At 39.2% G+C, this 21,640-nt stretch overlaps 1 long non-coding RNA gene across 2 annotated transcripts; it reads right to left on the minus strand.

Annotated features, from left to right (window-relative positions):
- Positions 1-1,374: 1,374 nt before the first annotated feature.
- On the minus strand, positions 1,375-21,628 carry LOC111931183 (uncharacterized). 2 transcript variants are annotated; one of them, XR_002865476.2, is made up of 4 exons: positions 21,327-21,628; positions 16,248-16,300; positions 14,215-14,309; positions 1,375-4,758 (listed from the first exon to the last, which is right to left on the minus strand). It is a non-coding gene; the product is annotated as an uncharacterized LOC111931183 (long non-coding RNA). The 2 variants fall into 2 exon arrangements; XR_015290121.1 differs by lacking the exon at positions 1,375-4,758 and adding an exon at positions 6,935-7,258 and having other exon boundaries at positions 21,327-21,533.
- Positions 21,629-21,640: the final 12 nt, after the last annotated feature.

Raw genomic sequence — 21,640 nt, forward strand, 5'->3', positions numbered from 1 at the left:
CAGGCGCGTGCGGCGGGAGCTTCCCGGCGCCGGGCCGCGGTGCTGCGGCTCCATGGCGGGAGCGGGCCCGGCCAGCGCTGGGACTGCCACAGCGCCTCAGCGCCTCAGCGCCTGAGCGCGGGACATGAGGGACCCTGTCCGTAACCTGCCCCTGCTCCATTATAAGGAATGATGAGGAGCAGAAAAAATACTGCAATAGCGCTTTGTGCCGGAAGAACAACTATGCTTTTTCTGCTTTCAGTAGTTAAATGTTGGGATTTTTCTGTTCGGGGACTTTTTTTCTCCCCTACAAAATGTGTAAGACTGCATTTTGGTGCCAATGGCTTCGTGATCCTTGCACAGCTCCTTACATAGCAAAATACTGTGACTCCGTAGAAACCGAATGCTTGCATAATAACTATGAAATGGAAATTATATTACATAAATGACATAGTTCTCTGTATTAATCTCGAAGAACAGATATCCAAAAACCCCATTAGCTGACTGCCAAATCGAGTGTTGGAAGAAAAGGGAAAGTGTTGTCCCCCCCCAACTCTAGTAAGCCTCATCAGCTTGATGGGGATGAGGCTTACTCATCCCAGATAGGACCAACTAGAAGAGGATTCAGTTGATAATTTTGAAATGTGTTTTTTTCACTCATACCATATTCAAACACTTACTTTGGAAAAGGTAGTTGAATGGGGTCAGTACCTTCCTGTTGCGAATGCAGAGATGCGTACCTCCAAACTCAATTGATCTTGCAGACTACTGTTATATTAGGAAATCAAATCACAAGGAAAAAGATCTAGCACATTTGTACAGTCTAGTCACTTCAATTCTGTCAAACTCCCTGTCCCTGAAACAAGGCGGTTCCATCCAAATTTTCTCTCCCTGGTCCATGCTAATGCCTAAAGCGCAACCATGATTTTTTTGTGGGGGGAGACTACAAGCTGTACCAGGCTGTCACCAGGTTCTAGTGACAGATCAAGGTCTGATGCTTGTGGCCTGTTCAGCTTAGTGATTTACACACAGGCACAGCATCAGCGTGACAGAAGAATGCAGCCAGCATGGGGCAGAAACCACATGCTTTGACAAACGTGATGCCTCGGTCATGTGTGTTTTCTATAATCCCATCGGCTTCGCTCTGTGTCTCCATTTAAATTTCAAGCTGTGCTCAGCAGGCAGGGAATAGCCGGGCTATGGCCAGAGTCCCAAACTTACATAATTCATCCACTGCTTTGCATGGGGCCATAATGTTTCCACATAAACTGTCATCAAATGTGACTCATAGGCCTGCAGCCCTCTCAGACCTTCCCAGCTTCCCCAAAGCATGCATGATGAGAGCTTCCCTTCCTGCATGAAGGTGCCACAGACTGAAAACAAGACCTGCAATGCTGCTGTTTGTATCTTTTATTATCATCATTAGCATAGCTGGAAAAACTATACAAGCTTTTGAGTTCATAAACCTTCTCTGAGCCTGCAGCAGAAGTAGCAAATGCACTACCTTGACTGCCTTCATTTCAAAATTAAAGGGATTTTGTATCTAGAAATCTGTGGAAGTGCAAATACCTGTGTAAATACAAACACATCCTGCTCCTCAGGTCTTCTAAGTCATTTTAAATCCAGAAAAATATTTCACTGTTATGCTGGAACACAATTGTAAAGAGCATGGCCTGAAATAAACTAAATATTCTCTCCACATCACTATACACAAAAGGTACTATTATTCTAAATTACCAGTAGCCTGGTTTCCTTTGCCATCATGTCTTTGTGATAGTTCAAATGTGAAACTACAGCAGGTCTATATGAATGGAAACAATTAAAAAAATATTATACTGTAAAAGCAGGATTCAATTAGCCTTGAATTCAAGGAGAAAAAGGCTCTCAGCACCTTTTAGGACTGGTATGTTAATAGCCTTCACAGTGGCTTTTGAGATTCACCATACATACACCCCCTTTTAAAATGTTATTTATGTTTATTCATTTTATGAGAAAATAATCTATAAAATACAATATTTTCCTCTTTCTTGTGTACAATAGCATGGTTAGAAAACCACAGCTGAAATATATGCCAAATCTCACCCAGTGGTAGGGACTTTCCTGGAGGCAGCAGGGGGTTTGTAACCTGCCTGTTATTAACCCAGTCTGAGAGGCTCAGCCATGAACAGCTCAGAAACATGTCACTCTTATTCCCATTAGTGTAATTTGTGATATACCAATGGCCTCTACCTTTGATTTGTTTTTATTCTGGTGGCATAACCTCAAAAAACAGAAGCCTGAAGTATTTTGGAAGTGTGCTCAGTTTGTTTAGAAACATGCTTGGTTGTTCACTAGAGGGCAGGAAAGGAAAGGAGATAAAAAGGAAAGGGCAAAAAATAAAGAAAAAAAATGAGGGAAAAAAGAAAAAGACGAAAAATAGAAATAAATAGAGAAAGATATAGAAAAAGAAAAATAGAGACTGTTTGGTATAGAAAAACTAAAGCAGCCTTAAAAATAAATAATTTTCCTTTCTGTTTAGGAGATTAAGGCTTACTTATGGGGAGAGACATTGTTCATGCCAATCTACAAGGCAGTCCATCAGATTTAGGATTTTCAGCTGTCAGTCCTTCATGTTATGAGGATTTTCCACTTCTTACTATTTGGTCTCTGCAGTACTTTGCCTTGTTCTTGGAAGAAAAGTAAAATGATAGAATAAGTAGAACATTTCAAGAGTTCAGAAATGTAGCTTATTCAAAAAAGAGAATGATTTTAAATTTATACAATTTGAAGTATTTCCAGATGAGACTTGGGAAAAAGATCCCAAGCCAGGGATAATTAATGTGTACCTCAGGATATAATAAAACATTCCTAGAAAGAAAAGGGTTTATTTTGGAGAGAAACAGAAGTGATCTGTTGTTTATTACTAATTTTTTATAACTATAAATAGAAACTTTCTCAGTTGAGAAAGCTTCTTTTTCTAAATGAAAAGATCAATTTAAGGAATACAGGCTCACTGCAAAATCAAAGCAGTACAGGCTGTACATCAGGGAGTATGTGTAATATTGAATCTTTAAAGAAACTTTCTCCCTTCTCCTTCTTATTTCTTTGTAGTTTCTTTCAAGTACTTTGGCTATGTCTCTTAAACAAGCAGGAACAAGCTCTTTTTCTCTGCCAGTTGCCCATGTGTAGTTAGTGGTGTTTTATATGTACCACCTTTATTTTACCAGCAGTTGGGGGTAAAGTATAATAATTATAAAATGTTGTTCTGGAATAATAAAAGGATAAAAAAAAAAAAAAGAGACATGGAGATGGTGAAATGTTAAGAGACTGAGCTTTTCAAAGAGAAGAAAACAAAGCCAAAATCTCCCTCAAGGAGATGAGAGTACACTGGGAGTTGTTAACAAGGTATAATGGTAGGCCATTTAGTTATCAAAATACTGTATCTGTGTATGCAGCAACCAAGATAATTGTTCAGCAGCTTCCTGACCAGCTGTAGTGACAGCAGTTAGAGAAGATTCTTTTTAGTGGCAGGAAGAAGTTTGTGATCTAGATACCAGCAGCACAGATAAGTGCATGAGAGTTCATGGAAACTACACAGAATAAAAAAGCTTTTGGTCCAGGATGCCTGTGATTTGTTTAAAATTGTTCCAGTTTCTGTCAAAAACTGCTAGACAGAATCATGTCTAGAGGGCTTAAAGGGAGCTCTTGTTTGCTTCTCTGTAGTGCCTGGAATACTCTGAGATGACAGAGAGCTTTTTTAAAAGCGTAGGCTCCTTGCATGCAAAGCAGAATTACACAGGATGGGAACATGGCAGAGGCCTGGAAAGTTGTTATTTTTTATTGGGAAGAAACCACAAGCAGCAGAGGAGCAGTAGGGCCAAAGATCAGCATTCACCGGGGATACCAGCAAAACAGATTCCTCTGTACCTCAAATAGGTAAAATAATATGAAAATGCTAAAAGCAATTAAAGGCAAACCAGAATATCTGTCCAGCTATGAAATTATTTTTTCTGAAACTGATCAAAAGAAAAAAATGATGGGCTAGTTAGGTTATAATCTGTGTAGAACTGACAGAGATAGTAATAGGGAAAGAGCAATTCTCTCAAAAAATCATCTTGAGGGAGAATATTTCAGAGAAGCAAGCAACAAGTAGCAAGAGACTCCCCATGCATTTAAACTGCAGTTCAAGCAAGTTTTTATTAACAAATTTCAGTATTTTTTTTATGTCCCAATTAAAAGCAAAAAAACAAAAAAGGCTTCATGAAGGTTCAGACATCTTCACAATCTGTCCTGGGAATTTAACAAAAAGTGTTCAGGTTTCTCAGTGTTTTAATTGCCCTCTGAAACACTGTTCCTCTTTCCATTGATGGCATAAGAAGCCAATACTTTTAATTAGGATACCTAAATTGGTTGCCTATAGTATGTAAATACCATACAGAGCAGGCAGTGTGAAGGAAAGCAAAGAAGAAACTAAATACAGTGTTTTTTAAGAAAGTAGTAGTGTACCACTCCAAATAGTTGCACGTAGACTGTCAAGTTGTTATTTCAGGACAGATCTTTGAGAGGCAATTTCTCAACAATTCAAATGATGGCTTCTTTGAACAGCTAGTTCCATAGTTCAGGGTCAAAATAGGAAAATGAACAGACTATTATTGACTTCAGCCTAAGAAAAAGTTACTTAGTTTAAGAAGTTTTTACAGTTTCACCATGAAGTAATAATTGTCAAATCCAGTGAATTTCAGTATTTCTAATGGAAGGCTTCTGCTGAAAAGTAGTCCATGGCAGTGATCCAGAGAGGAACTGTGATGAGAAGAAGGAATGTCATTACAGTGGTATTAAAATCAGACATGAAACCGTTAAAATCCTAAGACTTACTGTGAAGAATATATTTATGCAATATATATTTAACTGAGTGACAGAAAGTAGGAACCACGTTTAAATGGTTGTTAGAGTCACACTCTAATGATCAGAAATTCTCAGTAAAAACCTATAAAAATAAATACAATTTTTTCTTTTTAAAAGGAAGATTGTGAGAAGTGAGCACAGTTATGTATATGTCCTACTAAACATAAGTTATCATGGTGCTAAAACAACATTACAACTAGAAACTTCTCCTTTGGGAGGATTTTTCCCACACCTGAAAATTAATTGTAACCAGTAATGTCTCAAGAAAAGTAGAGCATTTTGTGATGGATATTCTTTGAGGAATAAAGTGCTCCATTAAGACAATTCTTATGCTCCTGCAAGCAAGGTTTAAAATCTTCTTCCAGAAATATTTTTAACAGAAGAACCTGATAATACTCAGATATTTGCCAAGTAAAGATATTCGCCTTCCTCCCCAAATGCAGAGCAGACAGACACACTGCAAATAAGTGGCTAATCCTCACTTAAGGAATATCTATTTCATTAATTTGTCCCTTTATCGGACCTCTGAGATTAAAAAAAAGCAAGAGAACTTCTGGTTACACCTTAAATTTATTGAAGACTTGAGTCTAACAGAAGTTAGAAAACATTGAGTAGTCAGAAAGTTCTAAAATAACTGTGCACTTTAACAGTGTTGAAAGCAAATTAAACTGCAAAAATAAATTAAATGCCCTTAATCTGGCAATATTTTAAGACTCTATTACATAGGTCTTTTTTTTTTGTATGTATTACCTGACTAATATGTGCAAGAAAAAGGATCTTGTGCCAGTTTCACTGATGCTTTATAAAAAGCTTACTGAATTTTACACTGGAATTTATTAAAACATTTTAAAAGTAAAATGTCTTTGGCGTTATTCTCTCTCTCTCTCACACACACACACACACAAAACCCATTAGTAAAGCAATTTTAAAATAGAATAGCAAATTTGTTGGCTTTTTTTTTATTGTCAGTATTATACATTTAAAGGATGGGAGAATATTAGCAAATGAAGTATTATTGGTTTCCATCACAGGTCAGGGACATAAATTCATGTCAACATACCATTCATTTATGTGTAGCACAGCCTTTCTCTGGATTTTGGGTTTCTTTACCAAGAGAGGGAAAATTTTAAGCCCTTCTAGTTTTTTCTAGGATTATATCTGTGATCTACTTTTTTTATTCTCTAATTATCATAACCAATTGAGATTTCTTCTATATAGTTTATATGAAGCCTCATAGAAGTAATTTAGGTCTTTATTTGTCCATGGAAGATAATTTTTCCATTCAGTCCAGAAAAATACTCGTTTTCCTCTTTTATCAAACATGCCTTGATTGTTGAAATGTTGCCTTATGGTCACTCTAAGACCATGGGTAAACACTGATGTAATCTGACTGCTTAAAAATAGTAAATGGTGCTAAATTTCACCTGGGAATGTGATTATTTAGCATGGCACTCTGTAACTGGCCAGTACAACTGATGCCTAATACCTGATAAATTCCTCTTTAAATGGCAATACTGTTCAGGTATAGGGTAATGCTGTATAATGAGGATTTTAGCTATCTGGGAAATACATTAAAAAGTTTTCCTTTTTGTATTTTAGAGATTACTGAATACATTTCTTTATAATTAAGAAATAGGTAATTTTTACTTTACATAATTACATAAATGCTAGCTATTGCTGCTAAGGTGAAGTTACACAAGATGTCATTTCAACAGCAAGGTTACTTGGGGTTAGAACTAAATATATCCCAGGTTCTATCTCCCTGGAATCATTCCAGGAGCAGGAATGGTCATCCTTCTGTCTTCCCTTTTCAATTCTTTGCCTCATCTGACCAGGCCCTTTGGTCTTCAAAGTGAGAAATACTTAACTGAGTCTTCTACCTCACTTCCCCAGAAAATGCCCAGTGAGGGCCTGTTTTGCTTCCAGATGTGCATCATGACTTGAACAACTTCAAGACTGGACACAGACCAGCTGAATGGAAGGTTAGACTGGTGTGGAGAAGTGGGCATGATGAAGATCTTAAAACCTTACAGACATTTGAAATGCTATCACTGCACACAGTGTATGTACATGCAAGTAAAGATACCGTAGGCATTTAACACTAAAATAGCTTTTCCTCATTAGGTTACTAACTGGTTTTCTTCACAAATATTTTCACTAATGATCCTTCCTTTGCTATCTGGACAGCTCATGGAGCAGAGCTACTGCTGTCTTCCTCAATACAGTCCTTGCATGGAAATTATTCAGTGGTGACCAGAACAGCCTTTGCAATTTAGATGACAAGGCCCAGATGTTCTTGTGGCCCTCTTAGCTTGTAAACAGAAGTCCTCTGCAACAGATAAACACTGGATACAAGTTGGCCTAATTTGTATTTGATCCAAGATAAATTGTTTTCCTGGAAAAAAAAATAAATGGAATGCATGCTAGTTACTAGGGAACTTAAATTGTAGGCAAACAAATTATCACTTGAGGCAGTTGGACACAACCAACAAAGTCAGCCGTGCATTCAGAAGGGGGCAGAGCAGTGTAGAACTGATGACAGCATATGCACAAATGGCTCAGGGGTTTTCTGCTCCATTCAGGCACTTTACACTGTAAGAGTATTTAATAATGCTATTAGGAATATCAGTTTCCCTTTTTATAGCTACATCAAGTGGTCCAAAAGCTGTCTGTGCTGTAGCGAAGATCTGAGAGGCCACAGTGCAGATCAGAAAAACTGATACATGCTTGTGTTCATTTTATCCAAGACAGAGCAATCAGGAAAAATCAGGAGGTATTAGGAATCCTCCAATTTGGCCAAAAGAGCTTTTAGCAAAACAAACTTGGAATAAAATAAAATTGTACTTTTTCTGGGCATCTCACTGGGCATCTACTCAGGTAACAGGAGTTCTGGGAAGTTGGATTTACATTACAGAGAGTATGAAGTAGAAACTGTCTTTTCCATCTAACGGCACAGCAACAGCATCTTCTGGGGAAGAACTGGTCTGCTTATAGCAGAGATCTCACAGAGTCCTGTAGGTGTAGCCCACCTTGCCTGAGAGCTGAAGTAGTTATTCTTTTCTCCACACATGGCCTAGCTCTGTCTAGAAAAGCATTGGAATATTTGGAGTAGTCATGTTGACTTACATACAGAGACCTGCTCATGGGAAGTTCAGTAACATGCCTTAACGCTTTGCTAATTAAGCTGGTCAACTGCCAGTCCCTTTAGGATAGGAGAAGAATCTGAAGGCTATGCCTCTGCACTGGCAGAAGAGTGGGAGAGAAAGAAATAAATCTACTATAGATTCCCTTAGCTAACATTCCTCAGTACTGTGTTATTTATTTCTGGACATATTTATGATGTACTTTGATGCTGAGCTCTTAACATTCTTAAAAGGAATATTTAATAAGTCTCTGAAGAGCAGAAGCAGAAATCAGAAGATATTATGCTTCAGTATAGTTAGAAATTAAACAAGTATTCATGCTGCTTACATTGTTCAAAAAAAGCTATGGGAAACCATAGTGGTTAAATCTAAATTATTCATTAATGGCCACCCTGAGACCTCTCTCTAAAGCAACATCCTTGTCCAGCAGATGCTGACTTGGAAGCTTGGGTTAAGACATGGTATGAGCTGGTGTCTTACACTTCACAGGGCCACTAAGGCTGCAGGCTGCAAGGAACTTGTGAGGCAGCAGGATGGATGGAGGATGAGCAGGGAGTACAACACTGCTGTGTGAACGCTTGCAAAGCAGCATTTATACAGCTATCTTGTTTTTTTACTGAGATAATAACCCAGTTGGGATAGTAGAAGAGTTCTCTGTATGTGTGGTAAGAGCTAATTCAAGAATGAAAAAGGAGTGAAGTAAAAGCAGATGCTCTGCAAAGTGATATTAGAACCACCTAAATAGTTCTGTTGGCAGAATGGAGTAGTCATAGCCTTGCTATTATTATTAGTCTGATCAGAAACCATGAAATCCAAGCTATGCTCCCACAAAGGCCAAGCTCTCAGAATTACTCAAGACAGAGATCTGTATGTATGGACAGAAGTCAGCTTGGCTGAACACTGAAACTCCTCCTTTAGGAAGGCAGCCTGAGGAACCAGATTTAACCTTTAGCTACTGACTTACTTTGGAAATACGCTTTTTCTTGACAAAGAAACAAAGAATCCAAGATTGTGTGTTTGTATTCTGAAATTGCCTGGTTATTGATTCTTTTTAATTTCTAAGTTACACTTTGTCCAGACACTTTAGACTGAAGATTTATTGGCAGTTTGTTTTGTGGGGTTTTTTTTTTTTTTCAGGCAAACTGCCAATGTCCTCTTTTAAACCCCTGCTTCTGCTCTAGCTGTTCCCAGCACAAATGTGAAAGCATAGGTGACATTACACTCTTTGGACAGGGGTTCCAAATTCAAACTGTGACAAGGCTTAATATAACCCCTCTGTGTCTATATTGGGAGGAATTGTGCAAAGCAGCTGGGTACGTGGTTACTGAGAGTAATGGCAAAGTCTGACGTTCTTTTTAATTCTGATGCCAAGCACTGTGATAAATCTTAGAACATGGTGCCATTTAGAAACCCTGCCTTCTGTCCATTGTATAGGGAAAAAGAAGTTGAATGAAAAGAAAGCACCATAAGCATAATGTGAATTATGTGTCAAAAAGTTTCAAAGCAGAAATTTAAAATCAGTAAAAGACCTTGATTTTTTTAGGCCAAAACAGTGCTTTTGTTATGCTAAAAACTGCATTAGAAATATGGCTAACAAATTAAATTGTAATTCTGCACACAGGGTATTTTTTACCCTGTTCTTTTGCAAAACAAGACAGCACTTAAAATTAACAAATGGAACTATTTACATAAATGTTAACCAAGAATCCCAAACAATAAAAAAACCTCCATATACAAGAAGTCTAAGAATTTTTTGAATTTTGGGAGGTGGGGAGGGAAATATTTTAACCAGTGACTGACAATTACCTGCACTTTGTGGCTACTTAATAGGAAAAATTACATTCCTTCTCTTTTAGGAAAAAGTAAAAAAAAGCCCCAAACAGTAACAACTTTTCTGGGGACTTGTCACAGAGAAAGATCTTCCATAGTTTCTTAGTACCTTGATTGATGTTCACTTTACATTCTGTCTTTCAGTTCAGGGATCTCTAAACCACTTCCTAACTAGCAAGTTTTCTTTCAGCTATTGGAAGGTTTTAAGTTATCAAGTGATTAAGAAGGAAAAATATGAAAAAGATAATGGAATTTGTTTTTCTGTTTGCAGCTTCGTTTGGACCAGTTCTGTTGTGCTGTGCATAAAAACAGCTTGACATGGGCATGGACAGTCCAGGCTAAATTTGGAAGGAATTCAAAGCAGGGCCAAAGTGACCTGCAGGGATTTATTTGAATGTTCTTTTACTTTGCTATGTACCTTTTATTATCTTATGCCAGTCCTCCAAGTTTATCTATGTGAAACTAACACTCTCCTATTTTTAAGTTGCTTCTGAATATGGTGTAGAACCTTTCCTTTAAAATATATGTTAATAGCTGTGCATTTGTGCTACCAAATCAGCACATGTTTGCAGCAGATCCACTGACATGCTAACCATGTTTTTGCACCTGGTGTCTTAGCATATGTTAAGACTAATTCACTGATTCTGTGAGGCACCACTTTGGAGCTCACAGGCTGCTCACCTTGGAAGCTGCCTCTCAGCTGCAACTGAGAACAAGACTGTTCTTAGTAATTTTTCAGACAAGGGTGTTCATCTCAGCTCATGCTCTGTCTTCAGCAAACCCCTGACCTGACCCTGAATCTTTTAGCAAGGCTCACTGAATCAATTCTTGACTGTCTTCTCTTAGCTACAAGTGAGAGGAGGCAAGGATGAATCTGATCCCTTCCCCTTGCATCCTCTGGGCAAGAATGGCACATGGAGTCCCTGTTATATTCCCTCCAGTAACCTGCCTTGCCTCAGTCCAGGGATGAATTTTCCACTGTGGAGAGTTCGTTGCGCAGACATGTGAGCCCAGCCCTAAGACTGGCTCACAGAGCTGTTAGACACCCGTGACTAGCACAGCTCCTCTAACTGCAGGGACAAAAAAAGAGGTGGGAGGAGAACTGGGATGTCAGGAAAACGTGCTTCTTAAAATGTCACGTGTCATTTTAGCTGTCACCTTTTCCGAAATTTTGTGCTGCATCACTTGAGGCACAAGGCGAAGGAAACAGAGCAAAGGAAGGGCAGTGGCCACAGCATCTCCTCTGAATTAGAGGCCCTGTGCTTAGCACTGCTCAAGGACACTAAAAGATTTTGTTTGTTTTTTAAATAACACCCAAGACTGAATTTCCATCAGATAATGATGTTTAAATAAACTCAAATGTGGCTGTAAAACACTTACCTGCAGTGAAAATACAGAATTTATGAAGACTTAAAATTTCTCTTCATATTTACACAATGTATCTAAATTATTTTCGCTTGGTTCTTTCTTGGCACATGTTACATTTAAATTATGACACTTATGATAGGAGAAAAGGACCAACATGAACTGGCAGTGCTCCCTTCTGGGTCCTATATGAAGAAAATATGACCCCATAAAAATAGAGCCCTGTCATAGCATCTCTTCAGATACAGAAGAAAGCCTCTAGATACAGAGCCTCTATCCCATTTTTTTCCTAGCCTGACATCCATTTTTTCCACCATGATTTCCTCCTGCTCTCTGCCTCCTACTACAAGTTAAACCAAATTTAGTAGGCAATTCCAGACATTCCTATTCAAAACTGTCCCCTGGCAGGAAATCAGTGCCCTGTTTTTCAGATTAAAAAAGAGCAAGCAAATGAAGCAATTTCTCCGGATGTGTGCTTGTATCTCTCTCACCCACTCCAAATCCATGCATATGCTTTTTGCATCAGCCACTCTATCATCAGCCCTCTGAGCCTGGCTACCAAAGGCAAATTTAAGGTGGTTGAGTAATCAGTTATCTGCAAGAGTGAAGTCTCAGTGGGTAATTGGACTCATCTACTCGGAAGACTTAGAAAATAAGAAAACTGGATTTAGATTTGATACTATATTTCAACAACGGAGGCACAATACGTTTTGGTAGTAGTTAAAATACTGTGTGACATAGCAGCAGCTCAAAGAGTTCTATGGTTCTTTGGCTACAAGTTTCTGGAGTGTATATAGTCTGGATTATATGTAAGTCATGCTTCCTTCAGGCTATAAAGTCTTGCTCTGATTCAGATCTTTAGCCATCTAGCTCTTTTGATAAGGCATGGAAACATTTTCATTCCAGTGTTAAACTCACACCAATATGAATTTTCAGGGAAAGTAGGTTTGCTCAGCTGGTCTGCTGAACCACCCCTTCATCCATAAACAGACAATACAGACAGATGAAATAAATGTTAGGCAACACTTCATGAAACTGTAAGTTTTTTATGGCTTTTCAGCATTACAACAGATTTGGGTTGGTTTTTGCCATTTGATCTGATTATAGTAAACTGATACTGAAGTACAGAAACCCACGGATTCAAAGGAACCCCATCCTCTGTTAAATTTCTGCAAACTATTGTTGCTGTGGGGATGATGCACAGTGAAAGTATAATTGTCCCTAAACTCGGAACACATCCCACTGAATGTGTTTCTAAGCATCATCTTGCCCCATCAAGAAAAGCCTGGTAGGAGTTTCAAGTGGGAGTTCTCGCCCTTGTTATTAGCTGCATTGTAAGGGTTACACGCCAAGTGTGGTAACATTGTTCAGGGAAAGATCTTCAGCAGTATCATTAGTCTTTCAAATTCATATGGATAAAGAAAGGAAATGATCCTGAGAACAGAGGACCTCAAAGACCCACGAAAGCAAGAGACTATATATATATCTATTGACTTCGCTGAGAAGGTATCATTAGAAATGTCAGCCAGAGAATCATGGCAGAGACATTTTATATTTATGTGGTAGATGTTATTCATACTTCACACCAGTCTAATGTGGTTCCACTGGAGTAGGTCTCATGCAGTTTCATTAGGAACAGCTGTTTTTTATCAACTTTGCATCCAACTCTAACAGTTTATACAGTTTAAACAAAATAGAGATTAATGTCTTATTTTGATAAAAATGGTAGAAAGAACATTTTGCTAACTTTGGCAAAGTGATGTAAAAGTAAAAACCATAAATGTCTGAGTCCAGGAAGCTCCCTGTCTTGGACAGAATGACTTTTTCTTGCAAGAAGGATTAATTTGCCTTCATTTTTTTATATGGCTATCATAAAAAAATCAGGGCACAAGCATAAGCCTGGAATAAAAAGCTATAGTATGCTATCAACTATATTATGTATTTTTAAAGTTCCATATGCTATTTGAAAACACAAAGGACAAAATAAGTACTAAATCACTTGCAAAGGGATGGAAGAAGTAGGGTATACTAGAAGAGACATTAAATGCTACTGACTCTAAGGCTGATCTAAACCATTTGATTTTAGAACAAGATCAGTGACAGAAAGCATAGCTCATCTCCTGTGCACAGCATCTAGAAAGATGATTTGACAATAGTCAAGGATATGTTTAGACTTGTGAAGCTTTAGGATGTAGTATGTGAATCAGCATTCTTGGTGTTTGGATGAACAGATAATGAATCATCACTTCTCTTCCTCTATCTGTACTTACTTTATGTGTTACATAAAAGGGCCAGTTATACCATTTTCTGGTATTATACCTGCAGGGCATGCATATCCTGATTTTGAAACTAGCAGCCCTGATAATAGGATGTAATTTCTAAAACAGAGACATTCCATTGACCAACACCCCATCCTGCTTTCAACATTGTTGTGCTATGACTAGCAGAGAAGTTTCTCCTTAAATACCTTCTTCATGGGATATTCAAACAGACTGTATAAATTATGAATATGGCTATTATCTTGAGAAGCCAAATGTGTAATATATGACAGCAGCAATAAAAGGAATGCATAATTTCTATGTTGTTTTATACAGAACTAGAGTTTATTTTCTTTCATGCTTACTGTCTTTATTACTGCCCTTAGAAAAAAAGCTACCAAGGGAGCAACTTTTCCTTCCCTTGGGGTACAGAGAAATATCAAAAGTTAGTGATTTAAATGGGATGGAAAAAGATTTATTGTGTAAATATTTTACTTCCCTCCATTCCCTCACTTGCTCCCAAAGGACAGAAACACAACTTCCTCTCCCATAATAGCCAGTTGATATGGCCAAGCCCTGGCTTGCTGACAACCAGCTCCTGTCCTATGAATAGGCTGAAAACCATTTTGACTGGACTCCATCTCTCTGAGAGTCTCCTGTTACAGCTATGCATCTTTGCATGCATAAATATACTGCAGAGAAATATATGGGTATATAAAACATGATCAAGTACTTCATGATGGGTTTTCCCTTACCTAGGAGAAGGACATGAATGCCATGCCACCGATGCCATGTGTTATTTTGTGTCCCACCTCATTCTCTGCAAAGGGGTCCTTGGTAGAAATCTTTGCTGAAGGCAAAAAGAAAGGTTGGCTTTGTTTAATTTTGTTTTTTAATGTTATGTTTCCAAGAAACACACTGTTGGACATTTATTCCTTTAAAATTACAACTTCTTTAAAAAGAAAAATTTCTAACTACGTCTGGGTTAAGAGAAGTTTTTTACTTTCACCTAGTCTGGGAATAAAAACAAAATTCCTTTTTCCCCCCAACACACTCAGTGATTTCTCTTCAGATGAAAGCCCTCAACTCCTCATACCCTTAAAGTATACATTATGACTAGGAAATGCGTGTCAGCATCACCAAGGTGAGATCCATGCCTTTGCAGCAGAGTGAAGGGTAGATGAAGTTAGGGCATGAGCTTTGTTTCACTCAATGGACTAAGTCCATCCAGTTGCCTGGTTAACACAAAATGGTTAAAAAGAGCTAGGTAGGAAGGATGTGTGGGGGTTAGGTTTGCATTTGAGCACTAGGTTTGCACTAAAAGCAGTGGAAGGTCATCAGCATGGTTAGTGGCCTGGAATGTGCTGCAGAAGGTGAGACTGAGGGAGCTGACTTTGCTTAACTTGCAAGAGAAAAGCTAAGTTAGAGTGGGTCAGAGTGCAGCTTCTCACTACTAAGAGGAAATTGAGAGAAGATTGAGCCAGACTTTTCCTTGAGAAGTCCAGCAAAAGGAAAAGAGGCAGCAGTCACAAGTTGCAGAAAAGGAATTCCAGAGAGATAAATAGAAAAAAATTAATGGAGTTGTTTGCACTGGCAGAGGTTGTCTAGAGAGGCTGTGTCCTTGAAGATGTTAAAAGCTCAGCTGGACAAGCAACCTGAGCAGCCAGATCTAACTTTGCCACTCCTATTTTGCTATTCAAAGCTATTCCTGCTTTAAGGAGGAGACTGGATTATGGGACCTCTAAAGGCCTCTTGCAATCTCCACTATTCTGTGACTGCAGTTCTCCAGAGAAGCATGCAAGATTATTCTCACTGATTAAAACCATTTTAAATCTTGCAAAACTTTCTGTAAGCATTATTACATATATGGAGCAAGCACATTTTGACAATAAACCATCTGTGTTCTGGGAAGCAGCATCTAAGAATAACCCAAAGAAACCAATTTATTGCAAATATATTATTTAGGCCACAAATCTTTCTACACTCAGGACCATAACTACTTCCCCTTCCACTGCAGGATGAAAGATGTTACAGCACTTGGATTGAAGAGCTTCATTCTTTCCAGCAAATCTAAAAATGAAGTGAATGTCTGCATGAAATTTGATCCCTGTGAAACTGGGGAAATATACATTCATATACATATGTATGCTGCACCCAAAGAGGGATAACTAGGTCAGATGCTGGGAAACTCAATTTTTTTGTCTGAAGTAGTTAGAAATTAAACTAAACCTGAAAGAGAAAAGATTCATTCATTCATCTCTTAGATGTATGCCATAGGGGAGCTTTTTCCCCACACAGAAAATCCAAGAAAAACTTGGCACAGAATTTCACTGTACTGATTTCCAAGCCCCATTCTTCCCTTGTGATACACAAGACAAAAAGGACCTTGTAAGAGAACCTAAAACAGAGAAATGGATCATGTCTCTTGGGTGGCAGAACAAGAAAAGGAGTGTTACTCAGACCCTTCAAGGGCTTCTAAACACTCTGTGTGAACATCTTGCAGCTGTTAGTTGGGCCACTGTCAGATATAGCAATGCTTGTTCAGGATGAAGGTTTTATTCAACATGAATTTGATGGGAATGGTAATCATATTGAATAATCATGTGGCTCCTGCAAGTCTGTAGGGAATTGTGCACATGTGGATAAAAAAACCACATTTTTCCTTGAGAGATTGCAAAGAACAAGAATACTGCCCACACAGCTGATGGAAGTGTCTGCTCAACTAACATTTGCTTCTTCACACAACATTAAGCATAAAACAAATTGCACAAAGCAGCATTTCACTTACTGTTTTCTTTGGAAAAGACTATTCATTAGCAGAGGTAATTCCTTCACCTGGGCCTAGGAAATAAAAGAGAGAATAAATACTGATTAACTACACACAGCAACCTGATTCATATTTATAAAATGTTTGGCCACAGATTATCATGGTTCAACTGTCTAAGGTGTGTGGTTAAAAATAAAACCCACAAAGAATGGAGAAAAACAATGTTGTAATATTGAAATACTGCATTTATTTCAGATATCTAGGAGAGCCTTTGCATTCTCAAAAGTGAGTCTGGTCTGACTTTATAGCCAGATTTATACTCATGTATAAAATATATGTGTGTGTTTTGTTTTTTGCACTCTTGTAAAACACTTAATGGAAAGTTCCAGTTATTCCAAGAATGAATACCTACATTTATGCTCTTCCTTCTTTCATTTTTCCATCCTTTTTTACTCTACATTGCAGCAATTTATAAATAATGGGGCATTGTCTTTATTTCATCTTACTACATACTGGCAAAGAAATTATACTTCTAAAAGATTGCATTTTGCATAAAATAAGTTTAAGGAATTTTGCTCATAATATCCTGAATTTAATACAATCACACAACACTAAACATTTGAGCAGCCAGAGATATGTTTTCTTGCTTTTTCTTTGTCACAATTTTCAGAAAGCAATGCACTTCTCTGCCACTATACATTTTCAAAGCGATGGCTCATATACAATTGACTAATTTATCATTAATCAGCCTTAACAATATTAGATATTTTAAGTCAATTACTAGCTACTAATTCAGTCCAAAGCTTCCAGTTTCAAGGAATTTAAATGTCTTTGAATTTAACCTTAGAGAGTTCCAAGAGTTGTAAGAACTTGCACTATTGACTGAAATAGAATGAGACCTAGAACCCCTATGAATGTCCAAAGAATTAGACCTATGTCCTGTTTCTGTAAGAAAAGATAAACCCCATCCATCTTTGTGTGTTTGGCTGCATGTTGCTTTCCCTGCTCCCTAGGGGATGGTTGTGGCAGTATTGCAGTGAGGGCAGTGCAATGGTTTTTTTCTAGGCTTTCTCTGACTTGCCCATAAACAAATGATTAGAGTTTAGAGGTATCTCAGTGAGGGCTTCCCAATGGCTTTTGCATGCTGGATCTGGTTGGAACCACCCTCCACCCCAACCATGAGAAATGGGCTAATAAAAATTATAAAAAAAAATTATTTCTTCCTTCTACGGATTGTGCCAGTGCTGAAGAAGTTCCTAAAACAATAACAGAGTTTCCCAGGACTAGTTTCCTTGGTATATATTTGCAACCATTAGTTATTTGCAAAGTTCACCAGAGGGCTCTGAGAAGCAAGTAAAGACTTAAGCAAGTTAAGACTTAATAAAACTTCTGCTCACTGTATTTCATCAGATAAACCATTAAAAGTCATTTTAAATTTTCAAAGGCTTACAGGCTCAACTGACTTGCTATGTACCTGAAAAATCACTATTTTCTTCATGGTCACATTCATGGAAAAGTGCAATCCAACTTCATATATAATACACATTTACAAAGATCAGTCTTAGTAGCAGAGAACAAATATTGAACAGAAGAGCTCAAGTCAAGGAAAACAAATGGCTGCTGTAAACCTTGTGTGATAGAACTATCCCTGTCTATTACCACAGATGTTCTTTAAAGTCATTAAAGCTCTGTCTCGTTCATAGGTGGTGTGTGATGCTGCAGGAACAAAATACCTGCCAGCCAAAATAAAGTGGACATAGTCTGTTTTCTAATGACACCAGTATAGTGCCACTGGCCTAGCAATTGGTTTTAGTTTCAAGCCCAAAACCAAATCAAAATCTTCCCTGCCCAATTGCATACTGTAATAGCATTAAGCTACCATTACTCTCCCACCCAGTAAACAGCAAAGATTTCTCAAGAGATGCATTACTATGCAAGTGAAATGGAGATACGTTTTTTCTCTCTGAACATTTTTACCTATAAATGTGGCCATGACTTTACTTTGCTCTGAGGAAATATTTGCTTATCTTTGCTTCAAAAGGCTTTAATTAAATGCCAATGGCTCCTCTACTCTTTGTATATCCTGCACTGCAATGTATTTCTTTTCTTCCCTCCTGAAGTTGTGGGGGAGGATAGCAAAGAAGCAGAGCGACCTGAAAGTAATAAAGTCAGTGTAAACCACAAAATCCTTGCTTAATTACTCAGTTACAGAACAGAGGCTGAAAAAAAGCAGTTCTTTCATTCTCATAAAATGACAAGAGCCAGCAAACAGATGAGCCAGAGCAGCCCATTGCAGTGTGATAGCTGACAGGAAGGCACAATCACTCATTATCTGTTCCCAGAACTGCTGATTGAAAGGTCTTGGTTAGTTCAGGTGAGGTGAAGAATGGCAAGACTGGGAGGACCGTCTGCATATAAAAGCATCCACTGTGGAGCTAATACCATATATTTGTCTTTCAACAGAACAGCGTGAACCCAATTGCCTGTTTGTCACTGAGCAGCCTCAGTGAACCCCTTGAAAGTGACCCTGTGCCTTACATTGCATCTGGACCATCTAGGCTGCAAAGTTTTTTTAAAAACATACATTTAAGGTTTAGTGAAACTACGGTAGCTATAATAAAACTGTGTTTTCTATAGCTAACTTGTTGGAATTAACTTACTACATCTAACATGCCACTTTTTCAGGAAAAGACAAAGAACTAGACTGGGTGATCAATTTATGTTTCCTTCTTACAGAAGCAGTTGGAGATACAACTCCCTATGATGGGGCTTGATTTTATAATCAGATGTGCTTTTTCCAGTAATATATTTCTGCCACTGTGCACCTACAAATGTCAGAAAAGCTGATATGTCACAAAGTGCTGTCAAATGCACAGTAAGACTAATATTTTTTTCTTCTGGTGCTCCCATTTTAGCAGGTATGTTTGAAAGGCAAGATAGACAGAGAGATCTACATTTTAAGATGCCAAAAAAGTATCTGGAAACCTGAGTCCTCTATAAAAAGCACAGCTAGGGAACCATCACTGACAGGACAAACTGGTATGCTAACTCAAATAACCCTGTCAGTTTGCCTCAGTGCAGGGATGCCTCCCTGGATGAAGAAAGAGTTATCCTGGCTCTGCAGAATCCTCTCTGCTTGTATTGGCAACCAGGAACTGGGACACCAGTCCACGGCCATGAAATACGTGCTCCAGATTACCAATTAGGCACAAAAATATTGGATCCAGTCTGTATTTACTGACTTGGGCAATGATCTGCCCGTGAAAGGCTCTGGATCTCACTATTGTTTTTTTTTTTGCTAAACATATCACTTTAAATAAACTTTCAAGATGTTTTCCAAGTTGGGAAAACCAGGTATTTTACACAGCAGGAGCAAAATATTTTATAGCACCCAACAGTGCAATGAGCTACTGCATAGCAACAGAAATATGTGTAGGAAAGCCTTGAGGCAGCTCCTGTTTTACAGGCTTCAAGCAGCTCTTATTTAGTGCCAGCAGACAGTGTGATAGAGCAGCCCCAGCTGCTGCACGTGATCCCTGATAACACAGCAGCCCAGCTAAGCAGTGTGTGGAGGAAGCTGCAGGGACAGATTCAAGTAGCACAGGCTCATAAAACTCCAGAGTTATTTACTAATATTTTGTCATGGGTAAGTAGAAGAGATTTGGTTAGTGCCAGCCATGTATCCAGTCTTCCCTTATACCCACGGGTATGTTTGGCCAGGCTTAGGTTTGGCCTTGCAGGTAGGTGGCTGGGTCTGAAAGTCTTTGTGGCTCCTCCAAAAAAAAAATAAACTTGTGACTAGTAAGGCTACTAGGAAGGCTTCCAATACACAGATGCTGTTTTCTATCACTTTCTGTAGACAAACAATGAGAAAATATATGCCTTTGAGAGGGAGCCAGCAGTCACCAAAAGATAAGAGAAGGGAAAAGAGAGGAAGAGCAATGGGAGCAGCAGGGATGCAGCTTGAGAAGTGGAAGACTAGGGAAGGTTGTCCTGAGTAACTGGCTCTGGGGAACAGAGCAGGACTTTCCAAAGCCTTGTCTGCATTGCCAGTTACTGCTTCAGGCTTCATCTGGGTGACACTTAATGTCATGTATTGTCACGGAAGGCAGAACTTCAGTCACCAAGGGGCAGAAATAAGAAACTGAAGTGTTACTGTCTTGTGAATATTCTCATTATATGTACAGAGGCAGATACTGATCCATGTGCCATGCATCCATCACCAGGAGCCTCTAGCCTTTCCTTATTGTTTGTTCCCCCTGCTTATATGTAGCTTGAATCTAAGATGGAAGCGCCCTTGTCATCATCTGCTATGCTCACACCCTATCTTCTAATAAATTCTCACACATAAGCAGCATAAGAGCTTTTAATTTCCTTTCCTCACAAATCAAGAACAGAAAAATCCTTTACTGTTTGTTCATTGCTCTAAGCCCCTTTGCTTCATGTAGAACACAGGACTTCACATTTGTATGTGGTCTCTCATACCAGTAAAAGCTGTGAACTCAGAAAATCACAGTTCACAGACTCCCTATCACATCTTGTAGGCTGACTGCAAGTCATCTACCACCCTTGGGAAAGAGCAGCTGAGCAGCAAGAAGGTGGCAGTGGAACTGTTGATCCACAGAAGACACAGAGAGGAAGCGGGTAACCAGGACATGGTCTTTGAAGAGCAGTAACTCAGGGATGGATCTTTTCTAATAGGATTGCTCACAGGGTGCAGAGGACAGCACGCTGTCACCTGTGGGCTGTCTACAGCCTCTGCTAGGGCTTTTCTGCCACGGGGCCTCTGGGAAGAGGGACACCAGCAGTGCCACAGTGCTGCTATGGCTAATGCTGTGGGGCTGCCTTCCACTAGTTTTTGTCCCTTTCCTCCGGAAAAAGGCAGTAGATAAAATGTGGGACCTACAGCAGGGCCTGTCATCCTCAGACAATGCACTGATTACAAGGTGTGGGAGGTGAAAAGCTATCAGCACCATCCACATTAGAAGTTAAAAAGTAAATCACATTAAGTAAAGCACATCCACATTAAAAGTACTTTTTCACTGAGGACAAAGGCAGTTTTATTCCAGAGTGATGGATTTCTAGCCCTGGGAGCATTACCTTACACAGGGTTCCAGCTCCTTTCCAAGGAGGCAGAGAAGGCTATAATTTAACATTTAACCACGGGCAAGGTCCTTTAGCAGCGCCCTGAAGCAGCCCCGCACCGGCATGTGGAGCACGCGAACAGCCCATGCAGCGAATCCCCGTTCGCTCCCTGGCCGCAGGAAAAGCCGCGTGCTGGGGCGAGCCCTCCCCGGAGCCCTGCGTGCCCTCAGCTGCCGCTGCCCTTCCCGAAGGACGAGGGAGCAGGGGCAGCTCCGGCCGCCGGGGGTGTGTCCGGCGGCGGCGCTGGGGCCCCGGGCAGCCCTGGGCAG

This window comes from Cyanistes caeruleus, chromosome 8, assembly GCF_971803275.1.
Source record: "Cyanistes caeruleus chromosome 8, bCyaCae1.hap1.1, whole genome shotgun sequence".
Lineage (NCBI taxonomy): Eukaryota > Metazoa > Chordata > Aves > Passeriformes > Paridae > Cyanistes > Cyanistes caeruleus.